The 17772-nt window shown below is 44.1% G+C and overlaps 3 protein-coding genes across 5 annotated transcripts in view; 1 reads left to right on the top strand and 2 right to left on the bottom strand.

Moving 5' to 3' along the window:
• YY1AP1 (YY1 associated protein 1) overlaps positions 1–126 on the bottom strand; it is a 32070-nt gene extending 31944 nt beyond the window's left edge. For 2 of the 3 annotated variants that reach the window (XM_011928337.1, XM_011928338.1), the window contains exon 1: positions 28–124. The gene's annotated coding sequence lies outside the window, so the exon portion shown is untranslated. Of the gene's footprint in view, positions 1–27 lie in introns of all 3 variants that reach the window. The other variant, XM_011928332.1, reaches the window with a different exon arrangement.
• The window catches only part of GON4L (gon-4-like (C. elegans)), a 292893-nt gene that overhangs the window by 81895 nt on the left and 193226 nt on the right, over positions 1–17772 (bottom strand). The gene's annotated exons all lie outside the window — the stretch shown is intronic.
• The window catches only part of LOC105502109 (28S ribosomal protein S29, mitochondrial), a 51637-nt gene continuing 34053 nt past the window's right edge, over positions 189–17772 (top strand). Inside the window, exon 1 of the mRNA XM_011928489.1 lies at positions 189–272. The gene's annotated coding sequence lies outside the window, so the exon portion shown is untranslated. The remainder of the gene's footprint in view (positions 273–17772) is intronic.

Genomic DNA, 17772 nt, shown 5'->3' on the forward strand with positions numbered 1-17772 from the left:
GGCGGGCCGAGTCCCACGACAACCTACCTCCCTGGGCTCGTTCCCGCGGCGCTGCGGCTCGCCTCCTCCTCCACGGGACCCCGGCGATCGGATCGAGGGCTGCCTAGCGCCCCTCTGCGGGCAGGTAGTTGGAGGCCGCGGCGGCTGCGCGTCGAGTCGTTTCCGGCCGGATGACCCGAGGCTTTTACGCAGTCGCAGGACGGGCGCTTTGGTGCCGGCCCCAGGCAGTGTGTGTCAGTCGTCTGGTCTGGAGAACTAGTCCTCGACTCACGGTAAGGGAGTGGACCGGCACGGGGGATGTATCGCTGAGGGAAAGGAGCGGGACTCCGGACCTCCAGGAGGTAGGGAGTGAGGCCGGTAGGACCGGCGCGCCTCCGTGGGGATTCCTCCCGGGCGCTGCGTTGCCAACCTGGGACCCGAGGAAGATCGGCCTGGTGATCTGCTTCTTGTTGTTAACTCGCCTCGGATTTCTCGAATTTCACACCAGTGTCCATATGCGATTATGTTTGTTTGCCCTTGACGCGCTACTTATGGATAGTACTTCTTCAGCCTCGTTAGACAGCCTGGTGATAGAGGATGAAGAAACCACGTGCTTCTCATTCAGTTCTGGACTCAGTCTCCCTTGTTTTCAGCAAGCTATTTTTCTTAGTTCCTTATCAAAAAGTGTACATGAAAATTAGGCAACTCCAAACATGCCTCCAGGGTTGGTGTGTGAAATAATAAGATAGGGCTGGGCGCGGTGGCTCACGCCTGTAATCCCAACACTTTGGGAGGCCGAGGCGGGTGGATCGCAAGGTCAAGAGATCGAGACAATCCTGGCCAACATGGTGAAACCCCGTCTCTACTAAAAATACAAATATTAGCCGGGCGTGGTGGCGGGCGCCTGTAGTCCCAGTTACTCGGGAGGCTGAGGCAGGAGAATTACTTGAACCCGGAAGGCGGGGTTGCAGTAAGTTGAGATTGCAGCACTGCACTGCACTCCAGCCTGGGCGACAGAGCGAGGCTCCGTCTCAAAAAAAAAAAAAAAAAAAAAAACTAACTTTTTTCACTACATCACATTGTTTTCATAGTAAAATTTCTCATCAGCAGCATAACTGTGTGTCAAAGAAGAAAAAAGTCTTTAATGAAATTTCACTACACCAGTGTACAGGGAGAGTTACTTAGGTATGGTCTCTGTGTTCAAGTAACTTTCAATAACTATACTGATTAATGAATTGTCAGCTACATATAAGCAAATGGGATAGGATTCTGTTCTTTTGTGACCGTAAGAGCATACCAGAAATTAAAATATATTAAATGCTCAATAAAATGAATGAACAAACCCTGAATTATTTGAACCAACGAAGATAGAATAATGGTTTCCCCAAGGATATTCACTTCTTTTTTTTTTTTTTTTGAGACGGAGTCTCGCTCTGTCGCCCTGACTGGAGTGCAGTGGCTGGATCTCAGCTCACTGCAAGCTCCGCCTCCCGGGTTTTACGCCATTCTCCTGCCTCAGCCTCCGGAGTAGCTGGGACTACAGGCGCCCACCACCTCGCCCGGCTAGTTTTGTATTTTTAGTAGAGACAGGGTTTCACCGTGTTAGCCAGGATGGTCTCGATCTCCTGACCTCGTGATCCGCCCGTCTCGGCCTCCCAAAGTGCTGGGATTACAGGCTTGAGCCACCGCGCCCGGCCGGATATTCACTTCTTAATCCCTGAAGCCTGTAAATATGATATGGTACATGACAAGGGAAAAATCGAGATGCAGAGGGAATTAAGGTTGCTAATCAGCTGACATTAAACTAGGGAGATTATCCAGGAGCCAGCGCTCCGCAATGGCCCTCTTCAGGTTTACTTCTGTAGCTGCCCATGCTTGTGTTCCTTTTCAGAAAGGCAGTAGCTGAAAAGCACAGAAGCTGCCAGCGCCACAGAATTCCCATCAAGCCCTGTTTCTTCACATTGGAGTACTTGTGGTAATACCTGTAGTAACCTCTTTGAACGCTCCAACAGTGCCTTCTTGTGTGAGATCACGCATTAATATTTAGTTTGGCAGTTCCACTAGTTTGACATCCAGGAGTTTCTTCTCCTTCACTGGTACAGCTGACTCCATCTTGGGGTCCTGGTCTGATATAAACTTTTAAAATGTGGTTTCAGGCTGGGCACAGTGGCTCATGCCTGTAATCCCAACACACTGGACAACTGAGACAGGAGGATTACTTGAGCCCAGGAGTTAAAGACCAGCCTGGTCAACGTAGCAGGACCCCATCTCTACGAAAAATAAGAAAATTTGGCTGGGCCATGGTGGCATGCCCAGGAGTTTGTGGCTACTGTGAACCGTGATCACACCATTGCACTCCAGCCTGGGCAAGAGAGCGAGACCGTATCTCTAAAATAAAATAAGGTTTAAAATATTAAAAAAAATTTTTTTTTAATTTCTATTTTTAGAGACCTGCTGTTACTATGTTGGCTAGGCTAGAGAGTAGCTCCTGTGCTCAAGGGATCCTACCACTGCGTCAGCCTCCTCAGTAGCTGGGACTACAGGTGTGCAGAACTTTTTTTTTTTTTTTAAGATAAAATTTACTGGAGTATGGTCAGGGTTTACATTTGACAAGTTATGGCAACTGCTATGTTGTAACAGTCTATAAATGTTATTTAATGAGGGAAGACATTTGAGATTTTTGTTTGGGTACATGTTGAGTTTTTCTTTTTCTTTAATGAAAATGTTTGGGAACAAGTGTTTTGGATTTGAGGTTTTTTTTATTTTGGAATATTTCCATTATACTTACTGGGTGAACAACCCAAATTTGAAAATATGAAATCTCAAATGTTAGCATGAACACCTTAATAAAGTTAGGACAGTATTTTATAAACATTATTAATATTGCTAATTGTTAACATTAGAAATGAAAATCAAGAAAGGTAATTATCTGCAACATCATCACCCAGAAATACCAATTGTGCTGGTATATTTTTTCCTTTAAGTTTTTATCTTTATGCATCGCCACATCAGAACCATAATGTAAATATACAGTTGGATTGAGGTCAGTACCTCATGGGTGTACTATTGAGCCCTGTAATTCTAGGATGTTAACCCTGGTCATACGTATACACTTAACATGCATTTGTGAAGTTGTTTGAAACTTCTCAAATACAGCCTGGAGTCCAATTTGCTGAAGAGTATCTAGAATATCCACTACCCTAAGAAGCAATCATAGTCCCTTCCATAGTAGTTTAAGTTTTAAATTGTCCACTGTTCTAAGTAGCGTGATGAAATTTTGCACCACCCTGTCCTGGATGTGAATCAACATAACCATGCTGTATGTGCTACCCATCAGTTAGTCATTGACATCATCTGCTTTTGACATCCAGCTGTGGACACTGGCGTGACTCAATGATTCAGGGTCGCCCAAAACAGATGATCTCCCTTAGGCATAGTCAGAAGGTCCAGAAGATTGATAGTAGATGAACACTATATCACATCAGTGAGTGCCTAAGTCACTCACTTTATCTCATCTTGTAAATGTTTTGTCATTTCACATCAACACGAGAAGGATGAGCACAGTTCAATGAGACATTTTGAGAAAGAGACCACATTCACATAACTTTTATTATGGTATGTTGTTCTAGTTGTACTATTTTCTTTCCATCCCCCTGCCCCGCCCCCACCCCCAAGACGGGGTCTCTCTCTGTCGCTCAGGCTGGAGTGCAGTGGCGCAATCTAGGCTTGCTGCAACCTCAGCTCGCTGCAACCTCCCCCTCCCGGGTTCAAGCAATTTTCCTGCCTCAGCCTCCCCAGTAGCTGGGATTACAGGTGTGCGCCATCATGCCCGGCTAATTTGTTGTATATTTAGCAGAGACGGTTTCACCATATTAGTCAGGCTGGTCTCAAACTTCTGACTTCATGTGATCCACCCACCTCAGCCTCCTGAAATGCTGGGATTACAGGCATGAGCTTCTGTGCCCAGCCCAGTTCTACTATTTTTTTTTTTTTTTTGAGACGGAGTCTCGCTCTGTCGCGCAGGCTGGAGTGTAGTGGTGCCATCTCAGCTTACTGCAAGCTCTGCCTCCTGGGTTCACGCCATTCTCCTGCCTCAGTCTCCTGAGTAGCTGGGACTACAGGCGCCCACCACCACGCCCGGCTAATTTTTTATTTTGTATTTTTAGTAGAGACTGGGTTTCACCGTGTTAGCTAGGATGGTCTCGATCTCCTGACCTCATGACCCGCCTGCCTCGGCCTCCCAAAGTGCTGGGATTACAGGCGTGAGCTACTGAGCCCGACCTGTTCTACTATTTTCTTACTAGCTATTGTTGTTCATCTCCTACTGTGCAAAATTTATAAATTAAACTTGATTATAGGTATATACCTATAGGAAAAAAATTGTGTGTGTGTGTGTGTATTTAGTGATCAGTATCTGTATGGTTTTAGGCATCCCCTGGGAATCCTGCAGTGGGTCTCCCAAGGATAAGGGGGACTACTGTATTTCCTTCTTTCTTGCTTTCTCCATTATAGAAGAGCTAAGAGGGCTTTAAAAACTGGGGAGGTTTAAAAAGTGTATATTCAGCTGGACTCAGTGGTTCATGCCTGTGATCCCTGCACTTTGGGAGGCCGAGGTGGGTGGATCATCTGAGGTCAGGAGTTCGAGACCAGCCTGGCCAACAAGATGAAACCTTGTCTCTACTAAAAATACAGGCCGGGCACAGTGGCTCACGCCTATAATCCTAGCACTTTGGGAGGCCAAGGTGGGTGGATTACCTGAGGTCAGGAGTTCAAGACCAACCTGGCCAACATGGTGAAACCCCATCTCTACTAATAATGCAAATATTAGCAGGGCGTGGTGGCACACCCCTGTAATCCCAGCTACTCAGGAGGCTGAGGCAGGAAAATGGCTTGAGCCTGGGAGGCAGAGGTTGCAATGAGTGGAGATTGTGCCACTGTACTCCAGCCTGGCCAACAGAGCGGGACTCTGTCTCAAAAAAAAAAAAAATACAAAAAGTTAGCTGAGCTTGGTGGCACATGCCTGTAATCCTAGCTACTCAAGAGGCTGAGGCTGGAAAATCGCTTGAACCTGGGTGGTGCAAGTTGCAGTGAGCTGAGTTGGCGCCACTGCACTCCAGCCTGGGCAACAAGAGCAAAATTCCGTCTCAAAAACAAAAAAAAATTATAAACTACCTGCATAATTTCTACCAAAACCACCTGGAGGTACAAGACTGAGAGCTTTGCTGGACGTGATGCTCACACCTGTAATCCCAGGAGTTTGGGAGGCCAAGGTGGGAGGATTGCTTGAGATCAGGAGTTGAAGACCAGCCTGGGCAACATCGACCTCATCTCTATTAAAAAAAAAACTAAAAAATTAGCTGGCCATCGTTGTGTATCCCTGTAGTCCAAGGTTGTCCAACCCATGGCTTGCATGTTACATGCGGCCCGGGACGGCTTTGAATGAGGCCCAACTCAAATTCATGACCTTTCTTAAAACATGAGATTTTTTTTTTTGGCAGCGTTTTTGCCGTTGTCGTTTTTAGCTCATCAGCTGTCATTAGTGTTAGTATGTTTTATATGTATGGCTTGAGACACTTCCTTTTCTGACGTGGCCCAAGAAAGCCAAAACATTGGACACCCCTGTTGTAGTCCAAGCTTCTCAGGAGGCTGAAGGGAGAGGATCTCTTGAGCCCAGGAGTCCAAGACTGCAGTGAGCTATGATAGCACCACTGCACTCTAGCCTTGGGGACAAAAGGAGACCCTATCTCAAACAAAACAAAACAAAACAAAACAAACAGAAAACCTGAGACCTTGGAGAAGTTAGCACTGTTGAAGTTTGTGATAATCAGTAAATTTCAGAACTCCTTTACTTTTGTAGCCCTAATGTTGTTCTAGGAATCCAGACCTGGGGAGATAGATATTATTAAGATGAGAAAATACAGCATAAGGAATTCTGCTTTTTCTAGCTGAAATTATGAAAGCAATGAAAGTAGTCTTTGTGAACCAAACTTTTCGTATGGGACTTGGAATTTAGGACAATCTTTCTCAATCTCAACACTGTTGACATTTGGGGATGGATCATTCTTTGTTGTGGGGGACTCTCTTGTGCATTGTAGACTGTTTAGCAACATACCTGGCCTCTACTCACTCGATGCCAGTAGCATCCTTCCCTCCCTCCTTCAGTTGTGACAACCAAAATGCCTCCAACCATTCATTGTCAAATGTTGGGGGAGGGGACAAAATCCCCCTGGTAGAGAACTACTAATTTAGAGAAAGATTACTGATCATGAAGAATCAGTCTGGGTTTTGTAGAAAAGAAAGTCATGGCAGACTAGTACATCCTTCTTGTTAGAATTCCTAGAATGGTAGATCAAATTCCATTATTGGTATGTCCTCATTAAAGTTAGACATTTGATAATCTCTCACAGTGGCTTTTTGGAGAAATGTATACTGAATGTTTAATTGGTTGAATAACCATACCTAAAGGCATGTTAGTGAAACGGGTTGAAGTTCTGTTAACCACTGACATGCAGGCAGTGGTTGTCACTCTTGGCTGCACATTGGAATGAGCTGGGAAGCTTTAAAAATATTGACATCTGGCCGGGCGCAGTGGCTCAAGCCTGTAATCCCAGCACTTTGGGAGGCCGAGACGGGCAGATCACAAGGTCAGGAGATCGAGACCATCCTGGCTAACACGGTGAAACCCCGTCTCTACTAAAAAATACAAAAAACTAGCCAGGCGAGGTGGTGGGCGCCTGTAGTCCCAGCTACTCCGGAGGCTGAGGCAGGAGAATGGCGTAAACCCGGGAGGCGGAATTTGCAGTGAGCTGAGATCCGACCACTGCACTCCAGCCTGGGAGACAGAGCGAGACTCCATCTCAAAAAAAAAAAAAAAAAAAAAAAAATTGATGTCAAGTTCCCACTACCAGAGACTGTGATTTAATTGGTCTGAGGCACAATCTGTATATCAGAATTTTTAAACTGTACCGAGGGGGGCTGGGCACCATGACTGAAGCCTATAATTCTAGCACTTTGAGAGGCCGAGGCACCGGGTGGATCGCTTGAGCCCAGGAGTTTGAGACCAGCCTGGGCGACATAGTGAGATCCTAACTCTATATAAAAGATAAAAAAATCAGCTGGGCGTGGTGGCACGCACCTGTAATGGCAGCACTTTGGGAGGCCAAGGTGGACGGATCACTTGAGCTCAGGAGTTCACGACCAGCCTGGATCACATATGAAACCCCATCTCTACAAAAAAAAAAAAAAAGTATATAGACTATGTACTCAAGTTATTCTAACATGCAGCTGTGGTTGAGAGCTACTGATCTAGTCTATGCTAGGTAACCCTATCCTGTTAAATAGTTGTATCAATGACTTGAATTAGATTAATGAGGATACAATTTTCAAATTTATGCCTTTTACAAAATTTTTAAAGTGTAGGTAATGTCGGTGATAGATATAAAGACAGAAGAAGATCTCCAGATGTGGAATCTTCTACTGGATCCTGTAGCAGAAAGAAGACATTAGGCTGGGTGCAGTGGCTTACACCTGTAATCTCAGCACTTCGGGAGGCAGAGGAGGGTGGATTGCTTGAGCCCAGGAGTTCGAGACCAGCCTGGGCAACATGGTGAAACCCCATCTCTACAAAAAGACACAATAATTAGACAGGTATGGTGGTACACACTTGTAGTCTGAGCTACTTGGGAGGCTGAAGCAGGAGGATCGAGGCAGAGGTTGCAGTGAGCTGAGATCACGCCATCACACTACAGCCTAGGTGACAGAGTGAGACTTGTCTCAAAAAAAGAAAGAAGACATTAGCAGAAACGCTGAGGAAATCCAAATAAAGTCTGCAATTTAGTAAATAGTATTGTACCAGCGTTAATTTCTTAATTTTGAAAATTGTACTGTAGTCATATGTATATAACATTAAGGAAAGTTTAATGAGAATTATAAGAAAGCACTTTGTACTGCCTTTGCAACTCTTCTGCAAATTTACACTTTTTTTGTTTGTTTGCTTTGAGATAGGATCTCACTGCCAAGACTGGAAGGCAGTAGTGCAGTCCTGGTTCACTGCAACGTCAAGCTCCTTGGCTCAAGGGATCCTCCCACCTCAGCCATGATCAGCTAGGACTACGGGCACATGCCACCACATTCAGCTAATTTTTTTTTTTTTTTTTTTTTTTGATACGAAGTCTTAGTCTGTCGCCTAGGCTAGAGTGCAGTAGTGCGATCTGGGCTCACTGCAAGCTCCGCCCTCTGGGTTCATGCCATTTTCCTGCCTCAGCCTGGCGAGTAGCTGAGATTGCAGGCACCTGCACCACGCCCGGCTAATTTTTTGTATTTTTAGTAGAGACGGGGTTTTACCGTGTTAGCTAGGATGGTCTCAATCTCCTGAGCTTGTTATCTGACCGCCTCGGCCTCCCAAAGTGCTGGGATTACAGGGATGAGCCACTGCACCTGCCTTTTTGTTTTGTTTTGTTTTTTGTTTTTAGACTGAGTCTTGCTCTGTCATCCAGGCTGGAGTGCAGTGGCACAGTCTCAGCTCACTGCAACCTCTGTCTCCTGGGTTCCAGCGATTCTCATGCCTCTACCTCCCGAGTAGTTAGGATCACAGGCGCCAGCCACCACACATGACTAATTTTTGTATTTTTAGTAAAGATGAGATTTCACCAGGTTGGCCAGGCTGGTCTTGAACTCCTGACCACAAGTGATCCGCTTGCCTCAGCCTCCCAAAGTGTTGGGATTACAGGCGTGAGCCACCATGCCTGGCCAATTTTTTTGATTATTAGTAGAGATGAGATCTTCATATGTTGCCCAAGCTGGTCTTGAACTCCTGGTTTCCCAAAGTGCTGGGATTACAGGTCTAAGCCACCATGCCCAGCCTCCACTATCTAACTTCAGAACATTTTTATCACCCCCAAAAGAATCCTATCAGTAAGTTGCTTTCCATTTCTCCCTCCCATTTCCTCTCACAACCACTAAATCAGTTACATAATTAATAAGCAAATTATGGACATTTCATGTAATTGAAATCGTACTATATGTGGTCTTTTGCAACTGTCTTCTTTTACTTTGTTTTCAAGGTCTATCCAGATTGTGTCATGCAATCAGAACTTGTTTCGTATTGCCAAATAATATTCCATTATATGGCTATACCACGTTATGTTTATTCATCAATTGATGGACATGTGAGGTATTTCTACTTTTTGGCTCTTATGAATAATACTGCTATGAACATTTGTGTACAAGTTTTGTATATACTTGTTTTTATTTCTCTTTTATACCTGAGAGTGGAATTGCAAGTTCATATGGTAACTCCATGTTTTACCTTTTGAGGAACTGCCAGACTTTTCCAAAGTGGCCTTACCACTTAAAAAATCGCGCCGGGCGCGGTGGCTTGAGCCTGTAATCCCAGCACTTTGGGAGGCCGAGACGGGCGGATCACGAGGTAAGGAGATCGAGACCATCCTGGCTAACACGGTGAAACCCCCATCTCTACTAAAAAACACACACAAAAAACTAGCCAAGCGAGGTGGCCGGCGCCTGTAGTCCCAGCTACTCGGGAGGCTGAGGCAGGAGAATGGCGTAAACCCAGGAGGCGGAGCTTGCATTGAGCTGAGATCCGGCCACTGCACTCCAGCCTGGGAGACAGACCGAGACTCCATCTCAAAAAAAAAAAAAAAATCGCAACAGCAACATGTAAGAATCCTAGTTTTGGCCGGGCGCGGTGGCTCACGCCTGTAATCCCAGCACTTTGGGAGGCTGAGGTGGGCAGATCACGAGGTCAGGAGATCGAGACCCTCCTGGCTAACACCCCGTCTCTACTAAAAAAAAAAAAAAAAAAAAAAATTAGCCGGAGGTGGTGGTGCACGCCTGTAGTCCCAGCTACTGGGAGGCTGAGGCAGGGGAATGGCCTGAACTCGGGAGGTGGAGCTTGCAGTGAGACAAGATGGCGCCACTGCACTCCAGCCTGGGCGAGAAAGCCAGACTCTGTCTCAAAAAAAAAAAAAAAAGAATCCTAGTTTTTCCAGATTCTGTCCAGCACATGTTGTTATCAGTTCTTTTGATTTTCGTCATTCTAGTAGGTGTGAAGTGTTATCTCATTGTGGTTTTTATTTGCATTTTCTTAATTTTGGGGGACCAGCCTCAACACCACCTGTAGGGTACCCAGAATCCAGTGGCGACAAAAGAATGAGAAGAGACAGGTTAAGAGTTCATAAAGGTGGCAGCCAGGGGGCCAGTTGCAAAACGGAGGCAGCAAAAGGCCCAGAGTTCTGGTCTCCACACTATTTATTGAGTACAGTCACTTAGATCTAAGATGTTCAGGGCAAAACAGTCAAAGGGAGGCAGTATGTCACACACGTAATCTGTAGCAGTGGCGGTTTAAGTGAATCTCCTTTGTGCTCAAACAGCATATCTTTAGTTAGCTGGTGGGAACTGATACACAAATTGAAAAGTGATACACAAATTAAAGTCTCTCACCTTTTCCCTCAAGATAATATTTTTCTTCCGAAACCTGAATATGAGATTGGGCCATGATTAACTTCCATAATTTGGGATGTTCAGGGCCTATTATTGGATTAATCATTTTTGGATGTAGGCCGGCTGTACCAAAATCGGTCGAAATTAAGGGAAACTGGGCACGTTTTTCAGTGTAAGCAGTGTCATCTCTTTGATAGTATAGTTCCTTTTTTAGTCCTGTCTTGCATCTATCATTCTGATTGGTACAGTTAACTGCAAAGGTCCTCTTAGGGGACCAATCAATGACGATTCCATAGGAATTATTTTGTGGTACCACAGCGTGATCAGAGATACAATCCTGGTGGGAGTAGTAGCTCACGCCTGTAATCCCAGCACTTTGGGAGGCCGAGGCCAGTGGATCACCTAAGGTCAGGAGTTCGAGACCAGTCTGGCCAACATGGAGAAATCCCGTCTCTATTAAATATACAAAAATTAGCAGGGTGTGGTGGCACATGCCTGTAATCCCAACTACTTGGGAGGCTGAGGCAAGAGAATCCCTTGAACTCTGGGGGTCAGAGGTTGCAGTGAGCCGAGATTGCGCGATTGCACTCCAGCCTGGGCAACAAGAGTGAAACTCCGTCTCAAAAAAAAAGAAAAAAAAAAAGAGATGCAGTCCTTTCGAATCAATATTTCTAAATCCTTTGACCTTTGTTGAGGTTGTTGACACCTCTCTTTTCTGGGCTTAAACTGTTACAATTGAACTGAGCTCTGAGTGATCTGGGCTCCATCTAGAAAATAAATGATAGGATACTGGTGTTTGATTATGACCTGGAATTTTAACTAGCCACTGTTGTCTGTAGCCTTTTAGGCAACCGATAGCTGGCCCTGTGCAAAGCAGGGGAACTGATAACCCATGGACACATTTATTAACATTCCTTCCTCCTCTGGGTGAGAGGGCCCATGGGTATCTGTAGGCTCAGGCATCCAAACACTATTATTAACATAAGCCTCAACTGGGAGTTCCAACCATGTGACAGGCCTAATTAATGGCAGAAATGGGACGTATGCCCAATAGATATAATTTTGGTCTGCTGTAGCCACAGGGAGACTTACCGCCGTAGTAATTACCGCAATCATAGCTACCGTCAGATTACTCGAGGTTAGTGGTTTTTGTTGTGTTTTCAGGTTTTCTTCTGCAAGGTGGGTCAGCCTCTTGATCTGTCCCCAAGTTGGTGGGCTTGCTTGACAGGTTTTGTTGGTCTTCATCTGGTCGGCTGAAATGTTCATTCGAGCCATCAGGCATGCTAGGGGGTAGAGATCTTGGTTCCAAAAGCCTTTTCTCTTCTTTGGAATTTTGCTCATCATAGAATTTAAGATATCTTGTAGCCAAACTGGAAACTGGTTTTCTTCTGGGGAAATATAAGCAAACCCTCTTCCCCATGTTATAACTCTCCTTCTTTCCCAGGTCTTTGTTTTAAAGTCCTTCCACCACACAGATTTTCCTTCATGAACATTTACCTTCTGTCCTTTTACATGCTGTTCAGCTGCTGTTGTAACCTGATTCCGGGAGATGTTCAAAAAATTTAAGGTAATGAGCCAACTGTAATTGCATATGAGGAGTGGAATATTCCATATCTCTTCCTATTTTCTATTTATGTAATTGCATTTTTAAGGTTCAATTGGCTTGCTCAACAATCGCTTGCCTTTGAGAATTATAGGGGATAACTGTACTGTGTTCAATGCTCCATTGTTTTAAAAATGTTTGGAAAGATCTACTACAGTAGCCTGGTCCATTGTCTGTTTTTAATTTTTGTGGAATTCCCATGACAGTAAAACAGGAAAGCAAGTGTCTTTTTGTATGTGGTGTTGTCTTGCTGGTTTGACAAGTAGCCCATATAAAATGAGAATAGGTATCTATGGTCACATGGACATAAGAAAGTGTGCCAAATGCAGGAATGTGGGTGATGTCCATTTGCCAGATCATGTTAGGTGCCAACCCTCGAGGGTTAACACCATTTCCTTGATGCACTAGTTGTAGTACCTGGCACTGAGGACAATGTTGTACAATGTCCTTGGCCTGTTTCCACATAATTTGATACTTGTTTTTAAGTCCTGCTGCATTAAGGTGTGTTAATGAGTGGAAAGTTTGGGCATTAGTAAGTATGGGGGAAACCAACAAGTCAGCTTGCTCATTAGCCTCAGTTAAGGGTCCTGGAAGATTGGTATGTGCTCGGATATGGCTTATATAGAAAGAAAAATCCGGAGCACGCACAGCTGTTTGTAAAGAGTTGAACAATTGATAAAGCTGTTTATCAATAATATATTTAATTAAGACAATTTCAATATGCTGAGTAGCTTGTACAGCATAAGCTGAATCTGAAACAGTATTAACTAGCTGATTAAAATCTTCTAATACTGCAATCATTGCCTGTAATTTAGCTCTTTGGGCTGAGGAAAAATTAGTGTGGATAACTTCATCACAAGGTCCCATATATGCCGCTTTCCCAGTACTGGAGTCATCAGTAAAAACAATCATGGCTCCTTCCAAAGGGGCATCATGAGTAATTTTCAGAAGAACCTATGTAGTTAATTTTAAGAACTGTAAAATTTTATTTTTAGGATGATGATTATCAATACATTCAATAAATTCTACTAAATCAATTTGCCATGTAACTGAGTTAATAAATGTTTGTTTAACCTGATTTTTATTTATTGGAACTATAATCTTATTGGGCTCAGTGCCACAAAGTTTAACACTTTGCATACGAGCCTGTCCAATTAAAATTGTCATCTGATCTACATACACTGTGTTTTCATGGTATTATGTGGCAAAAAAGACCATTCAACCAAATCATTATTTTAAACAATAACCCCCGTTGGGGAGTGTGAAGTAGGGAACGTAATGAATTGAAAAGGCAAGACTGAGTCAATCCTACTGACCTGGGCTTACTGAACTTTTTTTCAGTTACTCTCAACTCATTCATGGCCTTGGGTATTAATTCTCTTTTACTGTGTAAGTTGGAATCTCCCCTCAATATTGAGAAAATATTAGACATAGCATAAGTAGAAATTCCTAAGGTGGGCTGAATCCAATGATTATCTCCTAACAATTTTTGAAAATGATTTAAGGTTTTTAAAGAATCTTTTCTGATTTGAACCTTTTGAGGCTTAATGGCTCTATCTCGTACTTGTATCCCCAAATATTGAAAAGGAAGAGTTGTTTGAATTTTGTTAGGTGCTATAAGCAATCCAGCATTTGTAATTGCCTTTTGCAAAGATGAATAATGTTGAATAAGTTGGTCTCTATTTTTCTGTTGCACATAGTATGTCATTCATGTAATGAATGATGTAACAATCTGGAAATTAATCTCCAACAAGCTGGATAGCTTTGCCTACAAAAGTTTGACAAACTGTGGGACTGTTTAATATACCTTGGGATAAAACCTTCCAATGATATCTGGCTGCAGGTTCTTTGTTATTAATGGCAGGGATAGTACAGGCAAATTTTTCAAAATCTGTCTCTGCTAAAGGAATTGTAAAGAAGCAGTCTTTTAAATCTATAATAACAAGCAGTCAGTCTTTAGGGAGCATGTTGGGGGATGGGAGTCCTGGTTGTAAAGCTCCCATAGGTTGAGATGGAGCTTTACAACCCGTAAGTCAGTCAACCTGCACCATCTACCATACGTTTTTTTTTAAATCACAAATACTGGGGAATTCCAAGGAGAGAAAGTGGGTGAAATATATCCTTTTTCTAGTAGCTTTTTAACTATTTCATGGAGCGCCCCCAAGTTTTCCTGAGAGAGCTGTCACTGTTCGACACAAACAGGATGCTTCAGGGCAAGCCTGAATTGCTCCTTCACCGTAGTGAACTGTGGGTTGGACAGTAATGGGCGCGGCGAGCCGAGTTTCAGGCTCCCTCCCCCTGCACTCACTTGACTGAGGAGGAGGTGACCATTCCAGACATTTCTCTGAAGTAGCTGTGGGCTGAACAATTTTCTGCATAGGTTTAGGGAGACTGGGGGGATTGGCAGAAATCACCTCTGGTATTGGGGGAACCAGCCCCCGATATTTCAACGTAGGTTCTTTTCTATTTTCCGTAAGTGTTGGCTGGTCTGAGAAATAAAGAGAAAGAGTACAAAAGAGATAAATTCTATAACTGGGTCACTGGGGTGACATCACATTTCGGCAGGTTCTGTGATGCCCCTGAGCCACAAAACCAAGTTTTTATTATGGATTTCAAAGGGGGAGGGTTGTACGAATAGGGAGTGGGTCACAGAGATCACATGCTTCAAAGGCAATTAAATATCACAAGGGCAGAGAGGCAGAGCAAGATCGTAAGGCCAGGGCGAAACTAGAATTACTGATGAAGGTCCATGTCCCGCAACAGGAAACAGGGTTCGAGAGCAGACAACTGGTCTGACTAGAATTCGCTAGGCTGGAATTTCCTAATCCTAGCAAGCCTGAGGGCACTGCAGGAGACCTGGGTGTATTTCATCCCTTATCTACAACTGCGTAAGACAGACACTCCCAGAGTGGCCATTTTACAGACCTCTCCCTGGGAATGCATTTGTTTTCCCAGGGTTATTCCTTGCTGAGGAACAAATTTAGCGATATTTCTCCTATTTGCTTTCTGAAAGAAGAGAAATATGACTCTGTTCTGCCCGGCCCCTCAGGCAGTCAGACTTTATGGTTATCTCCATTATTCCCTGAAAATCGCTTTTATCCTGTTCTTTTCAAGGTGCCCAGATTTCATATTGTTCAAACACACATGCTTTACAAACAATTTGTGCAGGTAACACAATCATCACAGGGTCCTGAGGCAACATACATTCTCAGCTTAGGAAGATGACAGGATTAAGAGATTAAAGACAGGCATAGGAAATTATAAGACTGTTGATTGGGGAAATCATAAATGTCCATGAAATCTTCACAATTTATGTTCAGAGATTGCAGTAAAGACAGGCATAAGAAATTATAAAAGTATTAATTTGGGGAACTAACAGATGTCCATGAAATCTTCACAATTTATGTTCTTCGCCATGGCTTCAGCCGGTCCCTCCGTTCGGGGTCCCCGACTTCCAGCAACACTCCGGACTCTCCCTTTTTGTTAGTACTTGGTAGAGGTGGCTCAGAGGCCTGATCATTAAACTCCCCTCTCTCCTCCTCTGACTCAGCCTCATCATCTATCTGAAAAGGCTCCAGTGCTGCACGCACCAATGACCAAACTGACCAAACAGGCAAAGGAATTTCCTTTCCCTTTCTATGTGCTCTTTTAAGGTCCTTTCCAACTCTTTCCCAGTCTTCCAATTCCAAAGTTCTCTGTTCCAGAAACCAAGGGCAAAGTTGTTCCACAGCATAAAACAAATCCATAAGATTTTTCGTATCAACTTTTACCCCACCGTGCTTCAAGAGCTGCCATACCAAGCTCAAATACATGGCATACTTACTTTCAGTTTGTCCCATTTGTGTCCCTAGCTTTTTCGGAGTGCCACGCTTACCTGCAGAGCTTAAAACCTTTTCGTCCTGGCGAGTCCTTTGTCCGTCGATCCTCCATTTCACACGCTGGAGTGTTCCTTCACTGGATTCTTTCGAGCCCCACGTTGGGCACCAGAATGTTGGGGACCAGCCTCAACACCATCCATAGGGTATCCAAAGTCCAGTGGCAACAAAGAAATGAGAAGAAACAGGTTAAGAGTTCATAAAGGTGGGATCCAGGAAGCCAGTCACAAAATGGAGGCTGCAAAAGGCCCAGAGTTCTGGTCTTCACACTGTTTACTGAGTACAGTCACTTAGATCTAAGAAGCAGATGTTCAGAGCAAAACAATGAAAGGGAGGCAGTACGTCATACACGTAATCTGTAGCAGTGGCAGTTTAAGTGAATCTCCTTTGTACTCAAACAGCATATCTTTAGTTAGCTGGTGGGAGCGGGCTTAACTAGGATCCTGCATATCTAGCCACATTCCAATGCTTCAGAGGAGCATCCTTCTTCTTGAGCACAGTGTTTGTAGATAAGAGAGTAGGATGTGCTCAGAGCATGGGAACATAATAGTGATAAGAAGAACTTCCTCCTCAGAGGCCTCTTGTGGCTTTCCACAACTTATTGTCCCGTATTTTTATGGCCAGTTTATGCAGGCACCCCATAAGCCTTTTTCCCTTAATGACTAGTAATGTTGAACATCTTTTCATGTGCTTATCGGCTATTTATATAACTACTCTGGAGAAATGCCTATTCAGATATTTTTCCTTTTTATTTTTTTAATTTGAGGCAGGGTCTTACTCTGTTACCTGAGCTGGAGTATAGCAGTGTGATCACAGCTCACTGTAGCCTGAAGCTCCCAGGCCCAGGTGATCCTCCTACCTCAGCCTCCCAAGTAGCTAGGAACACAGGCTCACACCACCACACCTGGCTAATTTTTTAAATTTTTGGTAGAGGACAGGGTCTCATTATGTTGCGCAGGCTGGTCTCAAACTCCTGGGCTTAAGCAATTCTCCCATCTCAGCCTCCCAAAGTGTGAGAATTACAGGTATGAGCCATTGCACCTGACCCTTTTGCCTATTTTTAAAATAGAGTTGCCTTTTTTTTTTTTTTTTTGAGATGGAGTCTCACTCTGTCACCAGGCTGGAGTGAGTGGCATGATCTTGGCTCACTGCAGCCTCCACCTTCTGGGTTGAAGCGATTCTCCTACCTCAGCCTCCCCACTAGCTGGGACTATAGGCGTGCACCACCATGCCCAGTTAATTTTTGTATTTTTAGTAGAGACAGGATTTCACCATGTTGACCAGGATGGTCTCAATCTCTTGACCTCATGATCCGCCCACCTTGGCCTCCCAAAGTGCTGGGATTACAGGCATGAGCCACTGTGCCTGGCCTTGAGTTGACTTATCGTTAAGTTGTAAGACTTCTTTATATATTATGGATATAAGTTAAGTTTTGTGTGATTTGCAAATATTTTCTCCCATTCTGTGGGCTGTCTTTCACTTATTTGATGGTATCCTTTGAAGTACAAGTGTCTGATATGGATAAAATTCAGTTCTCCATTTTCAGTTTTTTTGCTTGTGCTTTTGATGTTATGGTTAAGAAACCATTGCATAACACATTATAATGAATATTTACTTTCTTCTGTAGAAAATTAGAAAACTTGGGCTGGGCCCAGTGGCTCACGCCTGTAATCCCAGCACTTTGGGAAGCCAAGGCAGGTGGATCATGAGGTCAGGAGATTGAGACCATCCTGGCTAACAGGGGGAAACCCCGTCTCTACTAAAAAAAAATACAAAAAGTTAGCCAGGCGTGGTGGTGGGCGCCTGTAGTCCCAGCTACTTGGGAGGCTGAGGCAGGAGAATGGCATGAACCCA

This window comes from Colobus angolensis, unplaced genomic scaffold, assembly GCF_000951035.1.
Source record: "Colobus angolensis palliatus isolate OR3802 unplaced genomic scaffold, Cang.pa_1.0 Scaffold77, whole genome shotgun sequence".
Lineage (NCBI taxonomy): Eukaryota > Metazoa > Chordata > Mammalia > Primates > Cercopithecidae > Colobus > Colobus angolensis.